The following is a 23,042-nucleotide window of genomic DNA, read 5'->3' on the forward strand; positions in this document are numbered from 1 at the left end:
TAAGCGTTTCCGGACACATGTCCACATAACATATTTTCTTTCTTTGTGTGTGAGGAATGTTTCCTGAAAGTTTGGCCGTACCTTTTTGTAACACCCTGTATATACCGACGACCACTGCTCACAGCGAGACTGAATGCCGCCTGGTGACACTCTGGGTACGTGACGCGGTAAGGAAAGGATATCAGCGAACCAGAGACGAATGGAGAATCATTGTTATTGTCCGGCGCCTGGGACTAGCATTTCGGAAATAGCGAAGGTGCTCGGCTGAGTGCGTGCAATTGTCGTGAGCGACTATGGAAAGTTCTTAAAGAACGCTGGTTGATAAATTCTTGGACGTCCACATCTCACCACATAACTCGGGGGTCGGAGGCCTTCTTGCTCTGTGAAGCAGGACAGGTGACGGTTTGTGGCGGGTCTGACGACTGAGCGGTGTAGACGGGAGGTATCCATGGGACCTGTGGTCGTAATCGAAGGGACCGTGACAGTTTTGGACCTCGCGAAAATTATAGCGAACTATTTACATGCCTGTATTCTTCCGGCGATGCCAAGCAGGATAACTGTCCGTATCGCAGTGGTCTGAGTAGCACGAGGGTCATCACCTTCTCTGAACACATCTGGGATACTATCGGGCGCGATTTCTGCAGCCACAAACCACCAGCCCTTATTTTACGGGAATTACGTGCGCTGTGCATACACATTTGAAACATCTGGCACCACATACCTCCGGAAACGTGCCAGGGATTTGCAGAGTACATGCCAAACAAAATCTCTGCTGTGCTGGGTTCGAAAGTTGACCAGCAGGCTATAAAGCAAGTCGTCATTATGTTTGACTCATCAGTGTATGTAAATTGAATTGTCTTATTGAAATAATACCAGGAATAGCTGAATTAAAACCTTTATAGCCAAGGATACGTGAGACACGTACACCAGATGCCAACGTTGATCGAATGGGAATACTGAGAAAGCCCATCTTTCCAAAAAACTAAATTTTTCTGGACATGTCATCAACAGTCCAGAAAACAATTTAGTAATACTACATAACGAAGCCAATGGTAAGACCGTAAGTCTTATGTTAAATGAACAAATAGATTTCACAGGCCACAGTTATTTCAGTAATTTAAAAGACCTATTCTATAGTTATTTCTTGCATATGTCAATTGTTTAATAGTTATATCTTTAGCACTACGAATAAATTCATCTTTGACCAAACCATGTACAAAAACATCTGTGAAGTGTTTATAAACATGTGTGTGCAAATGTACATCTTGAATGAAGTGACATGTACTAAGACGACGGAGAAAAGAATGTTTGCCGGTACTAAAACGTTAAAAATGTTTTCCTTGGATGATGTGGTAAGTTTACACTGTTCATATTCCACTATTTTGCACATATTACGAAATTCATAACCTATCATTAAACCTTTTCGTGACAGGAATATGCATTTCATTTCATTCAGGAGAAGAGATAAAACATGTATTAAGACAAACTACACCTGACGATGGACCCACAGTGTCCGAAATGCATCATGTAGTTAATAAAGCACGAAAAAGTTGTGACTGAAGAAAAATAGTCCTGTAAATATCTGCTCTAAAATGCTTAACGTAAGAGCTTTGGCCATTTGCTCGCTAGGACAGATGTGTTTCAAAGTCACAAAGATGGAGAAGTACTCATAGCTCTTAAAGGACGCATTTTACAGTTCAAGTTTTCTGGATGTTTTCTTCTTGTTTGAGTCCTCACTGTCACATTTGCGAGTTATTTACCATACAATCGCAGCAACAACAGTACCTGTTGATATAATCCACTGTCAGAGGTATCAACGATTTTCGCTTATACTTTTCGACGTCGTCTTTTCCAGACCAGTATCCCTTACCTCAAATTTAGACATTTACCTGGCAGTTTGTAATAAAAAACAGTTCAAATGGCTCTGAGCACTATGGGACTTAACATCTGAGGTCATCAGTCCCCTAGAACTTAGAACTACTTAAACCTAACTAACCTAAGGACATCACACACATCCATGCCCGAGGCAGGTTTCGAACCTGCCACCGTAGCGGTCGCGCGGTTCCAGACTGTAGCGCCTAAAACCGCTCGGCCACCCCGGCCGGCAGTTTGTAACACCATCACGGAATCACCCTGTGTACACAATTTCTAACTTGAATACTTATTGAGCCAAAAACCTGTAAGGTAAGGTTATACCTCCTAATCAGTAGATTATGATAGCGTGTAAAATTTTAAAATTCGATCAGTAAGTATATGAAATTCTGAAAATCGTATTTTCGTTGCCCCTGGAAGCCAATAGTTAGCCAACCTGCAACCGTTTGCTAATACAGATATTTAATTTCTGGTAAAAGCATAATTTTTCTTGAATACAGAAATAATACTGGAACTCGTGGAATAGTCCTTACATTTTGCAATAATTTCCCGTGGGAGGTCAGATATAGTGACTGATTCAGTGTCTGAATAACTTGGCATCAGTTATCAACAGTTATACAACAGGCATTCTCTTGAAGGTATGTTGTGTGCTTCGGGCCAATATCTTGGAAGAATTTGCATACAGATCAAATCTCCATCTTTTCTGCAATCCTGTGCAAATTTTTCTTCAGAATGATGAAGTGACGGTCATTGTTTAGTGTGATGGCAGTAAAAGTAATTTCTCCCAGATCGAATGTCGAAATACATACCCATACCAAGACAATATTTCCAACGTATATTACATAAGTTTGCAAGTATTTAGTCAGCGGCTCGTCATTCGGCAATCTCCACACTACGGTTCCTCTGTCTGTCGAAAATATGTTGTTCTTGCTCTCAAGAGCGAAGAACGTAATCACTCTTGCCATTTTTAACGAGGTACCTTGCGAACTTAATTTTTGTCGCATATTGCATTTTTCTTGCCACTCTTCCTCTTACCCTTATCCTCTGACAAACAACTAAAATTATTGCGATGCAACTAGTGTTGGACAGGAATCGACCGATTAGAGATGGAGCGGACGTGGAACACCACAACCAAATCTATCGATTTCATCCGTACGCCGTTGCGTACTCATTTTAGCGACTCATCTTAATTATGCTTCTAGCAGCATTAGGTCCACTTGATATTTTTTACTATTAATTTTTTATCTTTCGTTCAGCTTCCTTGGCTTTCCTCTCCTAGGAACACGTTCCATGTGATGCTCTTTCTCAAATCGTCTTATGATATTTCCAACCGCATATCTGGCGTGTATTCATCAAAGTAGGAATGTCTTTTTGAGTTGGATCCTTCGCATAGTGGCAGATGGCAGTTTGTTGCAGATCGAAGGCCGTGTTTGTTTGGTCGCGTCCAATTGCGACCTTGTACACCGCGCGGCAAGGAGGAGCAGTAACGACTGAGTGGATAGGAAGAACGTGCCGCATCATACCGCACACAGCACGCATTTATAGAAGGGAACACAAGTCATGCTATTACGTGACAGATTATTAAAGATTCATTCCTTTACTAGCCTTCCACATTAATTACTTTCAATAATATGTTTATCAACACTCTACCGTAACTGAAAGTCACTTTATTATTTGACAGCTCTCTCTCTACAGGTGCCGAGCGTTTTAGTGCAATTCGTCATCATACGACAGACACTGAAAAATATTAAAAGTAGTGCCTGACTGTATATTAAAAGCGGCTACTGTATCTTCTAGCGTGTCCTTGTATCATGTATGATACACACAGAGCGAGATGGTGCATTACTTAGGCAATGAAATCGCATACGGGAGGACAACGGTTCAAATTCCCGACCGGCCATCAAAATTTGGCGAATACGTGGTTTCCCTGAATCGGTTAAAGCAAACGCCGAGATGGTTCCATTGAAAAGGACGCCAACGATTCGGTTTCCCACCGTTCTCCAATGTTGGCTTAATGCATGGCCCTAATAACATCGTCTTGACAAGACGTTAAACTCTGTGCCTTCCTTTCCCTAGCGAAAAGCCAATGTCCTTGGTTTCTCAACTCGGCTTTCATGAGGAAAGAAATTGTTACCGTTGAGAGACTGAAAGTGGGTCATACGAATACTAATAAAAGGAGACATTAGTCAAAATTAATAGCTTGTCCAAGCTGTGATTCGTGCCTCATTGGAGTTACGTGCACTGACAAAGTGTGATAAATATAATCATTAAAGAACAATTACAGTCTACAATATTTTAAAAATAAAGAACTTTTTTCTGAGATTTGCTCTAAGTTACATGAACAGGCGTGTTGCCAAAGCTGTTTTCCATTTAATCGATCTTTGTAAAATGTAAGTTTAAAATTTAAGGAGCTTATCTCTCATTACGTATACTTCCGTACGTATTAAATTTTTGTAATTTACTGTAATGGGGTAGTAAGACTAATGTATTATGTAGGCTTATTACCTAACATAATGTTTCTCATATCTTTATACATTTTTTGGTTACATGATACATACGTGATACATTGTGGTTTCTATTTTGTTATGAACTTGGAAAAATCTACTGTTCGTATCATCACGTGACATAACTGCATAAGGTGAAATGGTCTTTGCGTGTAACCAATACTAATTTTAAAAAAAACTACCATCGAAGCCATTCCCCATATTATAACATCGTCAAAGAAGATTAAGAAATTGAGGAAGAGAGGGGGGGGGGGGGGTGAAGGAGGAGAAGATCAGGACAGACAAAAGAGAAAATCAGTTTATCCACTACCATCATGAGCCATGTCCTCTGCACGTGCTAGAAACGGCTAGGGGAAAAGAAATAAAAAATAAAAATAAAAGAACAGAGCGACGTGCAAGGGACCGATTTAAGATTGTAACTCTTCTGAGATTTTAGATCTTCTGAAAGTATGATAGTCTATTGTTTTACTTCTGCAAGAAACTATTTTAAGAATTTTGATACTTCGTAGAATATTACTGATTTGTATTGTGTACTTGTAATTCATGTACACACGGATTAAAAAGGCAGTGCATTTTGCGGAACTGCCGTTTGTACTCAGGGGACTCATGTGAAAGGGTGATTATGGCCGCTCGACCGCAATTGACAGACTTTGAGCGCGGAACGGTAGCTGGAGCTACAGGTATGGGACATAACATTTCAGAAATCGTTAGGATATTCGGAGTTCAAAGATCCACAGTGTCCAGAGTGTGCCGAGAATATCAAACTTCAGGCATTATTTCTCAGCACAGACGACGCAGTGACCGGCGGCCTTCACTTAACGACCGAGGGCAGTGGAATTTTGAAGAGTGGTTAGTGCTAACAGACAAGCAACACTTCGTGAAATAACCGGAGAAATCAACGTTTCAGTTAGGACATTGCGGCGAAATTTGACGTTAATGGGCAATGGCAGCAGACGACCGACGCGAGTGCCTTTGCTAATAGTGGCTCTCTTGGGTTCGTGACTATGTCGGTTTGATCCTGGACGACTGGAAAAACGTCTTCTGGTCAGATGGGTCCCGATTTCAGATAGTAAGAGCCGATGGTCGGGTTCCAGTGTGGCGCAGACCACACGGAGCCATGGACTCAAGTTGTAAACAAGGCACTGTGCGAGCTGATGGCGACTCCATAATGGTGTGGGCTCTGTTTCCATGGAATGAACGGGGTCCTCTGGTCCAGCTTCTAACATTCTGCGTGGTGTCTGTTTGTTCTATGTCGTGTCTCCCTACCACTTTCGCGCAACGACGCTCTGAGCGTGTTTTTTAGGGAATTGACTAGCTTGAACCTGGGACCTGTTGCTGGTAAGGAGACGCCAGACCACACATGACATGTAGAATTCAGAAGAGATCAGTGAGACTAGCGATGATATAACCAAATACTTAATGATTTCAGCGTCAGCTCCACTGCACTCCCTGTAAAAGATTCTTAATACTAACAAAATTTAGTGGAAGGGGTTCAAAGCTTTCCTATTTTTAGTTAGCTGGTAAAATAACGTCGAAAAAGCAGTTAAGTTTACCATTGGAAATTTTATTCTACTCACAAAACATTATTTATAAATTGCACTGTTGATAAAAGGAAATGTTTTAATACAGGATGATAAAAACCAACTGCGTTCAACAAAAATGTGAACGAATATTCCCTGAATGGGTTTCCAAGTTCTACAATGGATCGAAGGATGACCTATACCATATCACATCTATAATCTAGGTTTAAATTAAGTTTCACAAAAGAGAAAACTATCAAAATGGTCTACAGTGACCCTCAATTATCTTTAATTACTTATCTAACTTGTCATAAATTACAGTGGCTGATGTGGCTTATCAATAATTATATAACAGAAAAATCATCGCGTTTCAGATTTAAACTTATGTAGCAGATGTGAATACCATGAGCTTCAATTGACGATCGACACTAGTATTACGCAAAAAGGGGATGTAACTGATGAGACTTCTGCAGTTCTGAGTGAAGCCTTATGCGCTCAAAAATGCGGCATCGCGTGCGTTCATTACCTTGTCGGTGTTCGTCAGGGGGCGGCGGCCGGCGCAGCTCCATCCAGCTCGCCGTCTCAGAACTAACTCTATCCTTACTACAATTTACCAAAGTTGGTTTAAAAAAAAACTATCTGGCTGTGTTTTCATATGACCAGTCAGGGTCTCAATGTTAACCTTAAGCTCTGCCTACAAAAATTCTGTCTATCCAATGAGAAACGTTATACGTTTCGTGGTGGGGCAATGTTTTTAACGTTTGCAACGTAACTGAGACGAGAAAAAGTCTCCCGCTAAAACTTGCATCTGGTGTGGCCCTTTTAGTGTTATCGTAAGATCTATACTGTTCTTCTGGAGGGATCCAGTTTTTAACATGGGCTGGGGGTGGTCCTAGCGGTTACTTTTCGTGGTGGGGCAATGTTTTTTTAGGTTTGCAACGTAACAGAGACGCGAAAAAGTCTCACGCTAAAACTTGCGGCTGGTGTGGCCCTTTTAGTGTTATCGTAAGATCTATACTGTTCTTCTGGAGGGCTCTAGCTTTTAACGTAGGCTGGGGGTGGTCCTGGTGGTTATCTGGCGACGTGGGTGTCCGTCCCTTATCGTAGGGCCTTCTAGCTTAACACGGTTCTGCTCTCGGCTTCTGTTCTCGTTTCTCCCCTCGGAACTGCGTCTGTCTCACGGTGGGAAGGTATGACATGCATTTAGGCATTCTTGTGTTAGTCTGTGGTATTCCATTTGCTCACTCGTTACTCGTATTACTTTCGTTAATTTAATGTCACGATTTATTCGGAGCTATGTGACACACTACTGGATTTGCTTATCATGTCAGGGTTTTCATGGAAGGGCTTGGATTTGCCTGACACCTTACAAGCTGACCCGATCAGTTACTGGAAATGGGTAAGTTCGGCTACTTGGAGACGATTTTCAGCCATTCACGAACTTCATGTGCTCAAACGGCGATGGAATTTTTATTGATGGCTATTCGCCATGTCACCGAGTCACAGTAGTTCGCGATTGGTTTGTAGAACATTCTGTACAATTCGAGCAAATGATTTTGCCAGCCAGGTCGCCCGACAGGAGTTCCATCGAACATTTAAGGGTTATAATCGAGATGTCAGTTCGTGCACAACCCTTCCGCAATTATAGACGGATATAGTGGCAGCGTGGCTTAATATCTCTGCATGTTATTTCGACGACTTGAGTCCATGGCTCGTCCAGTTGCTGTACTATGCAGGGTAAACGGAGGTTCGACACTACACCAAAAACGTATCCAATGACTTTTGTGCCTTAGTGAACACATTGAGAATATTTATACATCGAGGTACTTAGGTGAATAAAGCAATAATTACCAGAATGAGATTTTCACTCTGCAACGGAGTGTGCGCTGATATGAAACTTCCTGGCAGATTAAAACTATGTGCTTGGGTAGCTCAGTACTCGTTCCCGGTTGCATACAATTCATATGACGGACGAGCCACTGTGTCCGCAGTGCAATGTTATAGACACAGAGGAGCATCGCCTGATGTGCGGGCCTTCGGCGGACGTATGGTGTTTGGTCAAAAAAAATGATCGCCTTCCTCCTTCGGGTGGGGCCGCAAGCAATAGAAACACGGGTACTACTTCTCCCAGATATGACATATTATCCCCGAACAAAAAGACAAACGCAGTGACTTGGATTCGAGGTTTGACTGTGCGTTATCTTTTCCGAGACGGCAGTAAGAATGTGCTCGACTTTTGGGCCTCACTACAAGAACATCACTCACAGCTTATGAGACATCCGAAATATCGAACATATTACGCTAATTTTTTAAGGAGTGCCTTGCTTGATCCCCCACCCAGTTGGGGTGTCCCGGGTAGGGGAATGTAATTATTGCCTATAAGTATCAGAACAAGAAAGGACCAGGACAGTGGAGAGGATCAACCACCACAAGTGAAGACGTACCCGACACCAACGCGAGGTATAACGGGATTAGCGAGGTACGCGCCCAAAAGAGGAACGTGGTCCGTTATTGCTTTCTACTGACAGAAGCAGGATATTTTTTCACTATTACATAAAAAAAGTCTACTTATTTACGTTTCCCAGAAATATTTTATTTTATTAAGGTAATCGTCTTATATATGTAAGAAAAAATGCTAGAAGCAGTTTATGTTTGTTATTGTTACAGCATTATGCAAAAAAAAGTCCACTTATTTACGTTTCCCAGAAATATTTTATTTTATAGAGGTAATCGTCTTATATATTTAAAAAAATGCTAGAAGCAGTTTATGTTTGTTATTGTTACACTATTATGTAAAAAAATACGTCCACTTATTCACAAAAAAAAAAAGTTGGTAGAGCACTTGCCCGCGAAAGATAAAGGTCCCGAGTTCTAGTGTCGGACAAGCACACAGTTTTAATCTGCCAGGAAGTTTCAAAGTAATAATTATTTTTTTACTCTTATCTCGTTATGTCTCTTTGGCAACGTGGTGTGTTACAGGCGTCGTTCGTAGACTTCAATATTGTTTAAGTTGAGAAAAAATTATTCACGTATATGTTTACGAGGCAATGAAAAGCTCTCTGCTTCAATTTATTTTATAAATTTCGCTTTAGGTTTCTAGAGGATTATATCGCTCGTTAAAGAGTGCGAAGTAAATTTGAAATCCGCTTACGTAAGAAGGCGCGTCTCGTAGTCTCGGAAATTTCGCTACAGAAGCAGTCGGTGCGTCCACGAAAATACCCGCCGCTCGGCGAGTAGCAGCGCGTCACCGCCGGTAACTCTGAAAATAATTGCGCTGCCATCGGGAGGAGGGAGACTGCAGTGGGTCGCCAAAGCGGCCGGGGTGGGGGGAGTGTTCTGGGGGGGGGGGGGGGGGCAGCGGCGAGTGCGGGCCCTCCGGCCGTCTCGGCGGGTGTCTGCCGCCAAAACATTTTTATCATGAGCTGGCCGGCGTGACTCAGCCCCGTATTTATACGGCAGAGGGGCAGACTGCACGCCGCGCCAGCCTTGCGCAACCTGGCAGAGCGGAGAGCCGCAGCCCCTGCCCGCCGCCACGGCACCTGTCGCGGCCCTCCTCAGCCGTCGCTTAATGACCGCCCGGCCGACCTGCAGCCTGTACCAGCGCCACCAGCGCGCCCCACCTGCTGCACACGTCGCGTCGTCAGGTTTAACTGCGTTGGCAGAGGCGGTGCACTACCGGATCAAATTACTAGTCGTATAAACCTGCACGTATACTGCGCAAGCAGCTGTATAGTGCGCGGTAGAGCCGTACTTCGTACCAGTACCAGCGAAGCATTTCTTTAGCCCCAGTATGTGTTGTTGTCATCTTCAGTCCGAAGACTGAAATATAACTCACTATCAGATTTTAATAATGGCAGTTCGGTGATGGCCATTCATCCCAGTGGATAGCTGGTTTGTAGTCATAAATATACAGGGTGCAGCAAAAAGAATCATCCGTCTATATTTCTGGAACTAATATTGTTCTTGTTGTTGTTGTGGTCTTCAGTCCAGAGACTGGTTTGATACAACTCTCTATGCTACTCTATCCTGTGCAAGCTTCTTCATCTCCCAGTACCTACTGCAACCTACATCCTTCTGAATCTGTTTAGTGTATTCATCTCTTGGTCTCCCTCTACGATTTTTACCCTCCACGCTGCCCTCCAATATTAAACTGGTGATCCCTTGATGCCTCAGAATATGCCCTACCAATCTATCCCTTCTTCTAGAAGAAGTTGTGCCACAAATTTCTCTTCTCTCCGGTTCTATTCAGTACGTCCTCATGAGTTATGTGATCTACCCAGCTAACCTTCAGCATTCTTCTGCAGCACCACGTTTCTAAAGCTTCTGTTCTCTTCTTGTCTAAACTATTTATCGTCCACGTTTCACTTCCACACATGGCTACACTCCATGCAAATACTTTCAGAAACGACATCCTGACACTTAAATCTATACTCGATGTTAATAAATTTCTCTTCTTCAGAAACGCTTTCCTTGCCATTGCTAGTCTACATTTTATATCCTCTCTACTTCGACCATCATCAGTTATTTGCTCCCCAAATAGGAAAACTCCTTTACTACGTTAACTGTCTCATTTCCTAATCTAATTCCCTCAGGATCACCCGATTTCATTCGACTACATTCCATTATCCTCGTTTTGCTTTTGTTGATGTTCGTCTTATATCCTCCTTTCAACGCACTGTCCGTTCCGTTCAGCTGCTCTTCCAAGTCCTTTGTTGTCTCTGACAGAATTACAATGTCATCGGCGAATCTCAAAGTTTTTATTTCTTCTCCATGGATTTTAATACCTACTCCGAATTTTTCTTTTGTTTCCTTTACTGCTTGCTCAATATACAGATTGAATAACGTCTGGGAGAGGCTACAACCCTGTCTCACTCCCTTCCCAACCACTGTTTCTCTTTCGTGCCCCTCGGCTCTTGTAACTGCCATCTGGTTTCTGTACAAATTGTATACAGACTTTCGCTGCCTGTATTTCACCCCTGCCACCTTCAGAATTTGAAACAGAGTATTGCAGTCAACATTGTCAAAAGCTTTCTCTAAGTCTACAAATGCTAGAAACGTAGGTTTGTCTTTCCTTAATCTATTTTCTAAGATAAGTCGTAGGGTCAAAATGCATCAAATGGCTCTGAGCACTATGGGGCTTAACAGCGGAGGTCATCAGTCCCCTAGAACTTAGAACTACTTAAACCTAACTAACCTAAGGACATCACACACATCCATGCCCGAGTCAGGATTCGAACCTGCGACCGTAGCGGTCGCGCGGTTCGAAACTGTAGCGCCTAGAACCGCTCGGCCACTCCGGCCGGCTCTTAGGGTCATTATTTCCTTACATGTTCCAACATTTCTACGGAATACAAACAGATCTTCCCCGAGGTCGGCTTCTACCAGATTTTCCATTCGTCTCTAAAGAATTCGTGTTAGTATTTTGCAGCCGTGGCTTATTAAACAGATAGTTCGGTAATTTTCACATCTGTCAACCCCTGCTTTCTTCGGGATTGGAACTTTTATATTCTTTTTGAAGTCTGAGGGCAATTCGCCTGTGTCATACATCTTGCTCACCAGATGCTATAGTTTTGTCAGGGCTGTGTCTCCCAAGGCTATCAGCAGTTCTAATGGATTGCTGTCTACTCCCGGGGCCTTGGTTCGACTTAGGTCTTTCAGTGCTCTGTCAAACTCTTCACGCAGCATCATATCTCCCATTTCATCTTCATCTACATGCTCTTCCATTTCCATAATATTGTCCTCAAGAACATCGCCCTTGTGTAGACCCTCTGAAACCCCCTGAAACTAATAGACATAGACAATGAATTTTGTTTTTTGATGAACGGGAAACTTAAAAAGCTTCTTTTCGTAGGTGTTCAATACGCCCCTCTTGAGATACACGACATATATTGATGCGGTATTCACATTGTTCACACAATGTAGCGAGCATGTCTTGAGTTACAGCTTCCACAGCTGCTGTTATGTGATGTCTCAGTTCATTCACTGTTTAAATATGAACGATCATGGTATCACGATAAATCCGAGTAGACGCTACCACCAGCCACAGGGGGCCAAAAAATTCTGAAGATGGCTTGTAGATAAGCCGAAACCGGTTAATAAAGAAATATTATTGCGATCTCGACTGTTCATTTTTAAATATAAAATCAGGTAGCTACTCTCACTGGTCTATGTTGTCAAAATTTACGTATCATTCGTTGTTGTTGGTAATGGAGGCACATAAACAGAGTCTTTTATAAACTCCCGCAAGAAATTATCACGTATAGTCTGGTCCGGTAATGTAAGGCTGAATCATTTGGTCCAGTGCGGCAGATCCACCGTTTAGTAATACTTTGGCTTTAAAATTCCCTCGTTTGCAGATGCCAGTGTGGCGGTGCCCCCTGTTGTTGGTAAATGAAGTCGTTCGAATCAGTGTGCAACTGTGGGAAAAGAAAGTTCTCAGTCATATCGAGATATGTGCTTCCTATAACAGCATTATTAGCAAAGAAAATTGGACTGTACACCTTGGCCTGTGAACCTGCACGAAACACATTAAATTTTGTACAGTCCCTCTAATGTTGTACAACTTCGTGTGGGTGTTCCGCACCCCATATTCTCACATGACTGTCCACCTTTCCATTTAAATGGAATGCTACCACTTCACTACACGCTAAGCGTGGAAGAAAACTATCATCCTCCATCTTGCCAAGAACGAAATTACAGAACTTCACACGTTGTTGTCTATCAGCTCCAGGAAGAGCGTGCACTAGCTGACTTTTGTATTTGTTTCATGTGTAAACGTCGACGCAGCACACGCCAGACAGACATCAGGGGCATGTTGAGCTGTCAACCTACACGGCGAACGGATTTCTGCACAAACAACCTGTTTCTCGGAATTGTTGATACCATCGTCTAATGCTCTGCGCTGTAGGAGGATCCACACAATACCGAATACGGAAGTCAAGCTGAACAGTTATTACTGATCCGTACTGCGCAAAACGCAGAACGCAAAGCGTTTTCTGTTTTCCCGACACCATTTTTAGTTGAACTGAGGTGGGCACACTCTGCTGCTACCTAGCGGAACCATGTAAAACTCGAGAGTTTCCTCTATTCAATGGTGCGTTGTTCACACAAAAATCTCAGATAACATAATAACTATGATTTTTTTAAAAATCGGATAATTCTTTTTGATACACCCTGTAATAACTCGCTATCACTGCCACTTATTTTAATAATAGCTGTGCTACTGTATAAGGCAGTGATTCCCAGCATGGGGATATTCACCCCTCGAGAGATAAAATGAAATTTTCTTTGGGGTAAAATCAAAAGTGTTCGATTGTGTTTCGGTCAAGAAGGTAAATCATTTTTAAAATATCGTTACTATATCACTATTTCATAAGACTAATACTGAGTACATCACTTACCAATAAATGATATACAAGTCATAGATGTTTGAGTCTTGAAAAGGTCTGTGGTACCATACAGCTTCATTTACAAATAATTACTTTTTTTCCCCAAATACTAGCATTAACCCGTGACACACTGTGGTGGAGATTACAGCTAGTGAAACGAATGTATGACCATAATCGTCGCCACACAGTCCGTCCACTATACACATACTTTTTACTTTGTATGATGTATCTCTGACAGTAAGACTGAGACATATACGGCACATATGCTTAAACATCTCACGAAAATGACTTCTCCAAGTAGTTCCCGTGATGGACCAGAAATTGCTTCATCATTCACTTCGCGAGAGATAAGCGAACTGATTGACAGTGTAGCACAACATTAACTATATAATGCCCACATTATTGCTATTGGCCGTAGACGATATTACTATTATTGTTATCACTGGAATTGGTCAAACAAAAAGAACATTGGTGACCTACAGTCTTCCAATTTCTGCAAGTGTTGCTTGGTTTATTTTAAATGGGGGGGGGGGGGCACATCATCATCGGAAAAAAGTCGCTAGGGAGAGAAGTGTTGAGGAAGCATGTACAGCAACAAGTTTCGTCTCTCAATGTCAATAGTCAGCTTTCTGTTGTGAGAAGAAGCGGTAGGTGGCACTCGCGATGCAGCGAGAACTGCTTCAAAATACAGAAAAAAAGGTTGTTAGAATTAAGCAGTACTGACTGTCGCATTGACTCATTAGCTAGTGATTCCATAAATCACCTACAAAAACTAAAAATCGTGTATCTTTCGTCGTTTAAAAAAAAGTTCAAAGAAAATTCTTTTTGCATTTAAAGTTTAGCTAGGTGCCAAAGCTCATAATGGGGAGAGGGGGTTACTAGTTAATGTATGATTACATTCAAGGGTAACGGTCTTAGAAAGGTTGGGAACCACTGGTATAGAGACAAGACGTTATTTAACGTTGCTGCTACAGATCTCGAAAAGTTCCTGACCGCATAACTTAAGATTTTTAGAAGTTCCTCTAATAAACATTTGGACAGACATAGGGTGTAACAGGTGTGCGTCAAATATTTCTGTTAGTATACAAAAACAACATTGCATCAGTATTTACGTTATTTGCGACTTGTACTAGCTATTACGTGTAGTATGTTTTTGGGTTCATGTCACATTTCAAAGTTCATATGGCAAGAGCAAACTCATAGAGCTTATTTTCCCCTGGGTACTGAAGTGTGGACACATAGACAGCAAATTGTTAGTCAACAGTGACAGGTGTAGTCCACCTAGTGGTGCAGTTATGAAAGTGCAGAAAATGTCCCGTCATAAAGTTTGTGATGTGTTTGTGGGACGACTATTGAAAGCAAAGAACAAATCAATCGAGACACTGTAGTGTGTATATATTAAGGTGCCACATAAAAATATCTGCACTTATACCCATTACATCCTATATGGCATTAAAAACAATCCAGTATTTCAAGGAATAATTGTACGCATCAAAACAAGAAAATATGTTTTATAACCATGGGTCTCACAAAGCATACATTCTGATGTGTGACCGCTCGTTCAGAGGAGGTGCTCCATGTGATGTCCATTCATTCTGATGTATGATCACTTCTTCAGGGGAGGTGCTCAAAGTGATGTCCATTCATCTCAATGCATGCTTCTGCCCTTCGGTATAAGGACTCACACACCCTTTGAAATCGCCCTGGTTGGTTCTGAATGTGTTGAGATGTATGGAAGACACGATTGTGTAGAATTTGCACATCGTTTATTGGAGTTGCGTAGACCAGTTGCTTCATGTGTCCCCATAACCAGAAGTCTAATGGATTTAGATCCGGGAAATGAGTAGCCCAAGGTGTGAGGGCTCTCTGGACAATCCACCAGCTTTCAAATGTCCTCGTCAGGTGCTGACGCGCAATGCAGAGAAAATGTCCTGGTGAGTCATCACGTACGTACCACATCTATAGTCTGTCCTAACATGGCACATACTCCAGCGAGGTAGACTGTCTTTACTACAGAAAGCAGTCATAACGAATCCTGGTTAATCTCTGTGGTGGCATATATGGCCCTAATAATCTATCACCAAGAATGCCTACTGATACATTGATTGGGAATCGATAGTTTCCTTTTTTTCTTGAACAAAATGGGGATTTTCATTGGCCCACACATAATGATTATGGAAATTTGCAATACTATCTCATGTAAACCCTGTTTCACCAGTAAACAAAATCTTAGAGGCAGATTGTGGACTTGCCCCACACTGCCACAAGAACCATTGGTGGAACTGCACTCTGGCAGGATGGTCTTGTGCCCTAAGGTCCTGGAGACGCTCAAAATGGTACAACAATTACTTATGAAGAACCACCCAGATCAGAGGATAACGAACATCTTCAGCTGCTGCTATTGATCACACAATGGTTCCATGATTGTTGTCTACTGTACCTGAACAGCTTCTCCATTTCAGGAGTGTGCAAACTGAACAAGACGTCTCACTGTCTGCTTTGTTGGGTGCTACGGAAACTGTTTCCCCAAGAAGCTGGAACAGTCGGCTGAACTGTTTAACAGGCGGTTCCCTGCATGCTGGCAATCGTTCAGTGTACAGATCAACTTCATCTACTAAACCATACCAGTAAATCATGTCTACCATTTCCCTTTTGGAATAAAAGACTACATTGCTAGGTTGTGTCAGAGTATCTGCAGGAGAGAAGACATATTGTACCACACCACAAACATCATAAAAACGAGTACTGTAAATGTGACCTGTAAGTAGGCCAAACATCACGGTAGGCACCTGGAGTTAGGGGGAATGTACTAGACATGAGCAGGTGTGACAAGACTACAGTATTTATTTATTTTTTATTTATTTATTTATTTATTGTTCCGTGGGACCACATTTAGGAGAAGTCTCCATGGTCATGGAACGAGTCAATACATGAAATTATAACACGATTGTAGAAACGGATAAAATGAAATATAAGAAACATATTCAGGCGACAAGTCGTTAGTTTAAATAAAGAAAATCAAGAATGTAACACTGGAATTTGCTTAATTTTTTATCTCTTCCAGGAGCTCCTCGACAGAATAGAAGGAGTGAGCCATGAGGAAACTCTTCAGTTTAGACTTAAAAGTGTTTGGGCTACTGCTAAGATTTTTGAGTTCTTGTGGTAGCTTATTGAAAATAGATGCAGCAGAATACTGCACTCCTTTCTGCACAAGAGCCAAGGAAGTGAATTCCACATGCAGATTTGATTTCTGCCTAGTATTAACTGAGTGAAAGCTGCTAACTCTTGGGAATAAGCTAATATTGCTAACAACAAACGACATTAAAGAAAATACATACTGTGAGGGCAATGTCAAAATTCCCAGACTATTGAATAGGGGTCGACAAGAGGTTTTCGAACTTACACCATACATAGCTCGAACAGCCCGTTTTTGAGCCAAAAATACCCTTTTTGAATCAGAAGAATTACCCCAAAAAATAATACCATATGACATAAGCGTATGAGAATATGCGAAGTATACTACTTTTCGTGTTGAAATGTCACTTATTTCAGATACTGTTCTAATGGTAAATAAAGCGACATTTAGTTTCTGAACAAGATCCTGAACATGGGCTTTCCACAACAGCTTACTATCTATCCGTACGCCTAGGAACTTGAACTGTTCCGTCTCGCTTATAACATGCCCATTTTGTCTGATTAAAATGTCAGTTCTTGTTGAATTGTGGGTTAGAAACTGTAAAAACTGAGTCTTACTGTGATTTAGCATCAAATTATTTTCCACAAGCCACGAACTTATATCATGAACTACATTATTTGATAATGTTTCAATATTACACACAAGATCCTTCACTACCAAGGTGGTGTCATCAGCAAACAGAAATAGTTTTGAATCACCTGTAATACTAGAAGGCATATCATTTACATAAATAAGAAACAGCAGTGGCCCCAGCACCGACCCTTGGGGAACGCCCCATTTAACAGTGCCCCATTGGGACTGAACATCATTACCACTCTCAATATTGCGGAGGATTACCTTCTGCTTTCTGTTCTTAAAGTAGGAGGCGAACCAATTGTAAGCTACTCCCCTTACTCCATAATGTTCCAACTTCTGCAGTAATATTTTGTGGTCAACACAGTCAAAAGCCTTCGTTAAATCAAAGAAAACACCTAACGTTCGCAACCTTTTATTTAATCCGTCCAAAACCTCACAGAGAAAAGAGACTATAGCATTTTCAGTTGTTAAGCCATTTCTAAAACCAAACTGTACATTTGACAGCAAATTATGTGAATTTAAATGCTGCAGTAACCTTGTATATACAACCCTCTCGATAACTTTAGCAAACACCGATGGCATAGAAATAGGTCTATAATTGTCAACATTATCCCTGTCTCCCTTTTTATAAAGTGGCTTCACTACCGAGTACTTTAATCGGTCAGGAAACCGACCACTCCTAAAGGAAAAGTTACAGATATGGCTAAGTACTGAGCTAACGTATGTGGAACAATACTTCAGTATTCTGCTAGATACCCCGTCATATCCATGAGAGTTCTTGGTCCTTAGTGATTTAATTATTAACTCAATCTCCCTCTTGTCAGTATCATGGAGGAGCATTTCAGGTAACAGTCTCGGAACACTTTTTTCTAAGAGCGCTATATGATTCCCTGTTGGGACTAGGTTTCTATTTAGTTCACCTGCTATATTCAGAAAGTGATTATTAAGTACTGTACAAATATGCGACTTATCAGTAACACGGACATCCCCACTACGCACTGATTCTATATTCTCGACCTGTCTCTGCAGACCAGCCACTTCCTTTACGACTGCCCATACGGTTTTAATTTTATCCTGAGACTTAGCTATTCTATCTGCATACCACATACTTTTTGCCTTCCTAATAACTTTTTTAAGCACCTTACAATACTGTTTGTAATTGGCTGCTGCATTTAGATTTTGACTGTTTCTAACGTTTTGATATAATTGCCACTTTGTTCTACAAGATATTCTTATCCCTTTAGTCAGCCACCCAGGCTGCCTGTTTGTGCTAGTACCCTGTTTTGAACGTTCTAACGGAAAGCAACTTTCAAAGAGCACGAGAAAAGTCTTGAGGAAAGCATTATATTTATCGTCTACTGTATCAGCACTATAAACATCTTGCCACTCTTGTTCCTTGATAAGGTTTACAAAAGTCTGTACAGCAAGTGGATCAGCTTTCCTAAAAAGTTGGTAACTATATTTAACATGTGTTGCAGCACAAAAATCTTTTAGACTTAAAATTTGTGCATCATGATCTGAAAGGCCATTCACCTTTTTGCTAACAGAATGCCCTTCTAATAATGACGAATGAACAAAAATATTGTCTATGGTTGTTCTACTGTTCCCTTGCACTCTCGTTGGAAAGAATACGGTTTGCATAAGATTATATGAATTAAGGAGGTCTACCAGCATCCTTTTCCTTGCACAATCACTTATACAATTAATATTGAAGTCACCACATATAACTAACTTTTTGTATTTCCTATAAAGTGAACCAAGAACCTCCTCTAGCTTTAGCAAAAATGTTGTGAAATCGGAGTCTGGGGATCTATAAATAACAACAGTAAGAAGTTTAGCTCCACTAAATTTAACCACACCTGCTCAACATTCAAACACCTTTTCAGTGCAGTACTTTGAAACATCAGTTGACTCAAATGGGATACCGTTTTTCACATACATGGCTACTCCCCCACACCGCAAAGAGCTCCTAGAAAAGCTGCCAGCCAACCTGTATCCTGGTAAAGGAAGCCTCTGAATTATCTCCTTATTTAAGAAGTGTTCAGATATACCAATAATTTCAGAGTCAACATCTATAAGCAGTTCACTAACTTTATCTCTAATACCTTGTATATTTTGATGAAATATACTAGTTCCCTCATTAATCGGATACCCAAGCTTTGTAGAAAGTGGTTTCTTTGTTAGAGAGACTTCCCTTAAGCAGGAATACCTATCAGCTGACTTCAATCTAAAAAAGGTACAGCTCTAACACTCACAACTACCGGAATTTTCCCATGAGTGATCCCACCACCCCCACCTATGCTGTCACCTATAAGTTTTGCCAACCTCCCCTTCCCATACCTGTTGAGGTGCAGGCCATGTCTAGTGAAACCCGTCCTACTGATAGACTCCACCGACACCACCGAAATGTGACTCATGCCTTCTGTCATCAGTGCACCCCCAAGTCTCATGTTATTACGCCTGACTGCTGTTTTAAGATGAGGCCGATCGTGACGCTGAAACAGTCCCACGAAATGCACATTCGTGTTGCCAGTCTGAGAGGCTATCTTTTCCAGGTCACCATCTATGTCATATTCCCCATCCCTATCAATACTATTACCAGCCCCACCCACAATCACTACCTGATCCTCTTTAGTAAAATCCCTACATAACCCCCCTATGTTAAAAGTCACCTGAGCCAATCCTGCATTAGGCTTCACAATGCTGGTGACCTGGTACTCACTCCCCAAAACTTCCTGCAACTGCTGGCCTACACCTCTACCATGAGAACTACCTAACAGCAGAACCTTCTTCTTTCTCTTAGACTTTGCAACTGTCCTAGCCACCGTAACTGCTGAGGTCTGCTGTATACTTCCTACATCTACAGCTACTAGAGATTCCTCTCCACTAGACTCTGACAGTTGGTCATATATATTACAAACACCAATAGTAAAACTATCTGAAAATCTCCTTCTCCTAGCAGATCTCTTGCCAACAGCCAGCTCCCATTCCCCAACCCCCTTCTCCCTCCTCATCCTATCTAGCTCCTCCTGTGCGTTTTTCAACTGCACCTGAAGGGCACAGATCTTACGCTCCTGTTCCTCTATCAACTTACTCTTGCTACATAACCTGCAGTTCCAGGAGAGGATCTCACCAGAATGCCCACTGGCTTCCCCACTGCATTCCCCCCAGTGAAAATACTTCGAACAAGTCTCACACCGCAATCCACTACTCACGAACCTACGGCAAAGCCCACACTTCTCACTCATGGTAAAATTTTACAATTATTGAAATAAGAAAACAACTTTATCTAAGTTCCGCTACTACAATAAGAAGATGTTAAAAACTGACTACAATTATCGCAAACTTGCTCTACAAGGGAAGTAACTAATATTATTGACAGTATTAATCAACAACAAATGAGAATATAACAAAATACTAACACAGAAAGAAAATCAAACGTCTAATGACAGTAACGAAACTGAAAGCAGTTCGCAAAAATTTCTTCTGAAGTTATTTCACCGGAAAACACCAAGAACACCGGTTGAAGACTACTAAAGTTCCTAAATAAACTACTATACACAAACAATTAATTAGTACTTAGCTTTCGATGCGCCGCTACAGCTGCAACTGGTCAGCGCGGAATGTAAACACGGGTAAGAGGTTAAGTTTATTGTGTGTACAATCACACAACATAAACAGAACAACCCACTGCAGACACTTAGGCAACTAATGTTTACATTGATACTGCACGGCAGTATCCCAGTTGACCCTGGTACGACACAGAGGGCCAATGCAACAATGGTGCTCATATCTACAGCGACATGTTCATGATGCCTTTTTACCTCACAGTATTTCATGCCAGGGGTTGTACATAACGTTAATTATTGGGTAGCTGTGTCCTGTAGAACAAGTAAAGCACTGCCTTGAATGAAATCACGATCAATATGAACACATGTTACTGTCATGTGTCAGAACATATCTTTTGTAGCACCCTTGGTCATAAGACACTTTTGTCTTGTTTAATGCATTCAATCCACTGAAATAATGGTTGTTTTTAACACGCTACTTGATGTGATTCACTTGGAAAATGAAATGTATTTTTTTACATCGTCAGGTATGACACTGATCTTATCTTTTTCCAATCAAAACTCAATCAAGTGCTCAGCAAGAAAGTAAGCGTCATACTCGCTAAAATTATGGAAGATGATGGATATGTGTCATGGCAATTTGTACTTGCATGCGTTGTTAGGCATACTGTGGAACTTACCCATTAGATGGCAAAGGTCTGTATGTGGTGTTTCTGTTTATTTATCTAGTGACACCCCCAAATATTACATTCAACTGCTGCTTCTGTATGTCATCATTGTCATGTGAGTTAGTCATTGGAATGTTTCTGTCATAAAAAGAATCATCATTCCACACTAGCTTTTTTATTTAGGGAGCAACCATCTTGCAGGTTTATCCCTGGCATATGACTCGAATTTGTTGAGACTAGAATCGTATGAGCATGCAATTTGATACACTGCTGCTTGAAGTACATGTCACTTTATGAAAGTGGTGTAATAGGCTGTGGGCCAATCTTCACAAAACAGCGAAGGAATTAGCAAGGACTCGGAGTCAGCATATACAACAAAGGGGACAGCATTCCTGGTGGTGTGCGTTTCTAAACTTTAAGAAATCTTTATCCTCAGTGGTTATTTCCACACATACTGCTTCTTGGCTCAAGCAATCAATCAGATGTCTTTTTGAATACTCATGTTTAATAAAATAGTTAAGACATCTATGGCAAAAATGTCTTTTATGCTCATTTTTTCTCAGTTGGGTGGGAAGTTGGCGGGACATGCTCTAGATCCAGATGTAGTGATGCTTCTTATCTTCGGAGGATAGCAGTAAATCTATGTGTTTATGATGTGGCCAGCTACTTCAGATACGTAGAAAGGTCTGTCTGCTTCATGCTTCATGTGTCCTGGCTTGCTTTGTTTCTTATCTACATCCAGACCATGAATTAAAAAGAATAATTGGGTTACTGCTTCTCGTATTTTGAGAGGTCTGGAATTGTGACACAGAATAAGTTACCATAAAAGATATAGCGCCCACATTCATTGGATATTGTATATATATCTATAAGATGGGCATGTTTCGGATAATTTCTATTGCAAGCCAGAAGTTGCCATGCAAAGCAATATTCATCGCTCTTATCTATATTCTGGACATTAATAAATACCTTTTGAGTGGCGATATCATCTGGAAGAGGGACGAAACTGGACCCCCTACTAACTGGATCAAAAACATGTGAGTATATATCAACATTGACTTCACATCTGAGCACCTTACCAGACCCTTTTTCCCACATATCAGAAAAATGGCTTGATACTCTCTATAAAAGTTCCATACCATTTTGCAATTGACTCACCGAATTATATCATGCGCTTCTCCCCAAGTGGGGGAGGGGGGGGGGGGAGGGGATGCATCAGCTCACAGTAGAGAACTGTTCTGCACTTGATTGCAGGATACTGCTGAGTATTGACGATATCAGGGAGCTCCTTTTCCAACACTCCTTGGCTAGTACGAAGGAAGGGAGCCAGATCTCAATACCCCACATTGATGTCATCAATGCAATATTGCAAGATCCTGTCCCTGAAAGAACCAGCAGCTGCAGAGTAGTCAAATGCAGCTGTGTGACTTAGCTGAATTTCATTAATAAGGTGGACTTAGTTACTCCTGTTGTTACTAGACTCAGGACGTTTCCATGAGAATTGCAAAGTGAGCACAGTAAACATGTTGCTACAGATAGGGTGATGTAGTCGCATGCGGTGGCAACCATAGTAAATGTGTCAGAATCAATCTCCCAAACCAGTTTGATGTTCTGTTCTGGGCTGGGTGAGAAGACTACTGCATGCAGAGTCACAAGCATTGACTAGAAGTGTGATGACCCAGATCTCAGTGTTTGTGACCACCAGTTTTATGGCCAAGGGAGGGGTGATAATGATGCACACATCATCAG

Source organism: Schistocerca serialis, unplaced genomic scaffold (assembly GCF_023864345.2).
Source record: "Schistocerca serialis cubense isolate TAMUIC-IGC-003099 unplaced genomic scaffold, iqSchSeri2.2 HiC_scaffold_1260, whole genome shotgun sequence".
NCBI lineage: Eukaryota > Metazoa > Arthropoda > Insecta > Orthoptera > Acrididae > Schistocerca > Schistocerca serialis.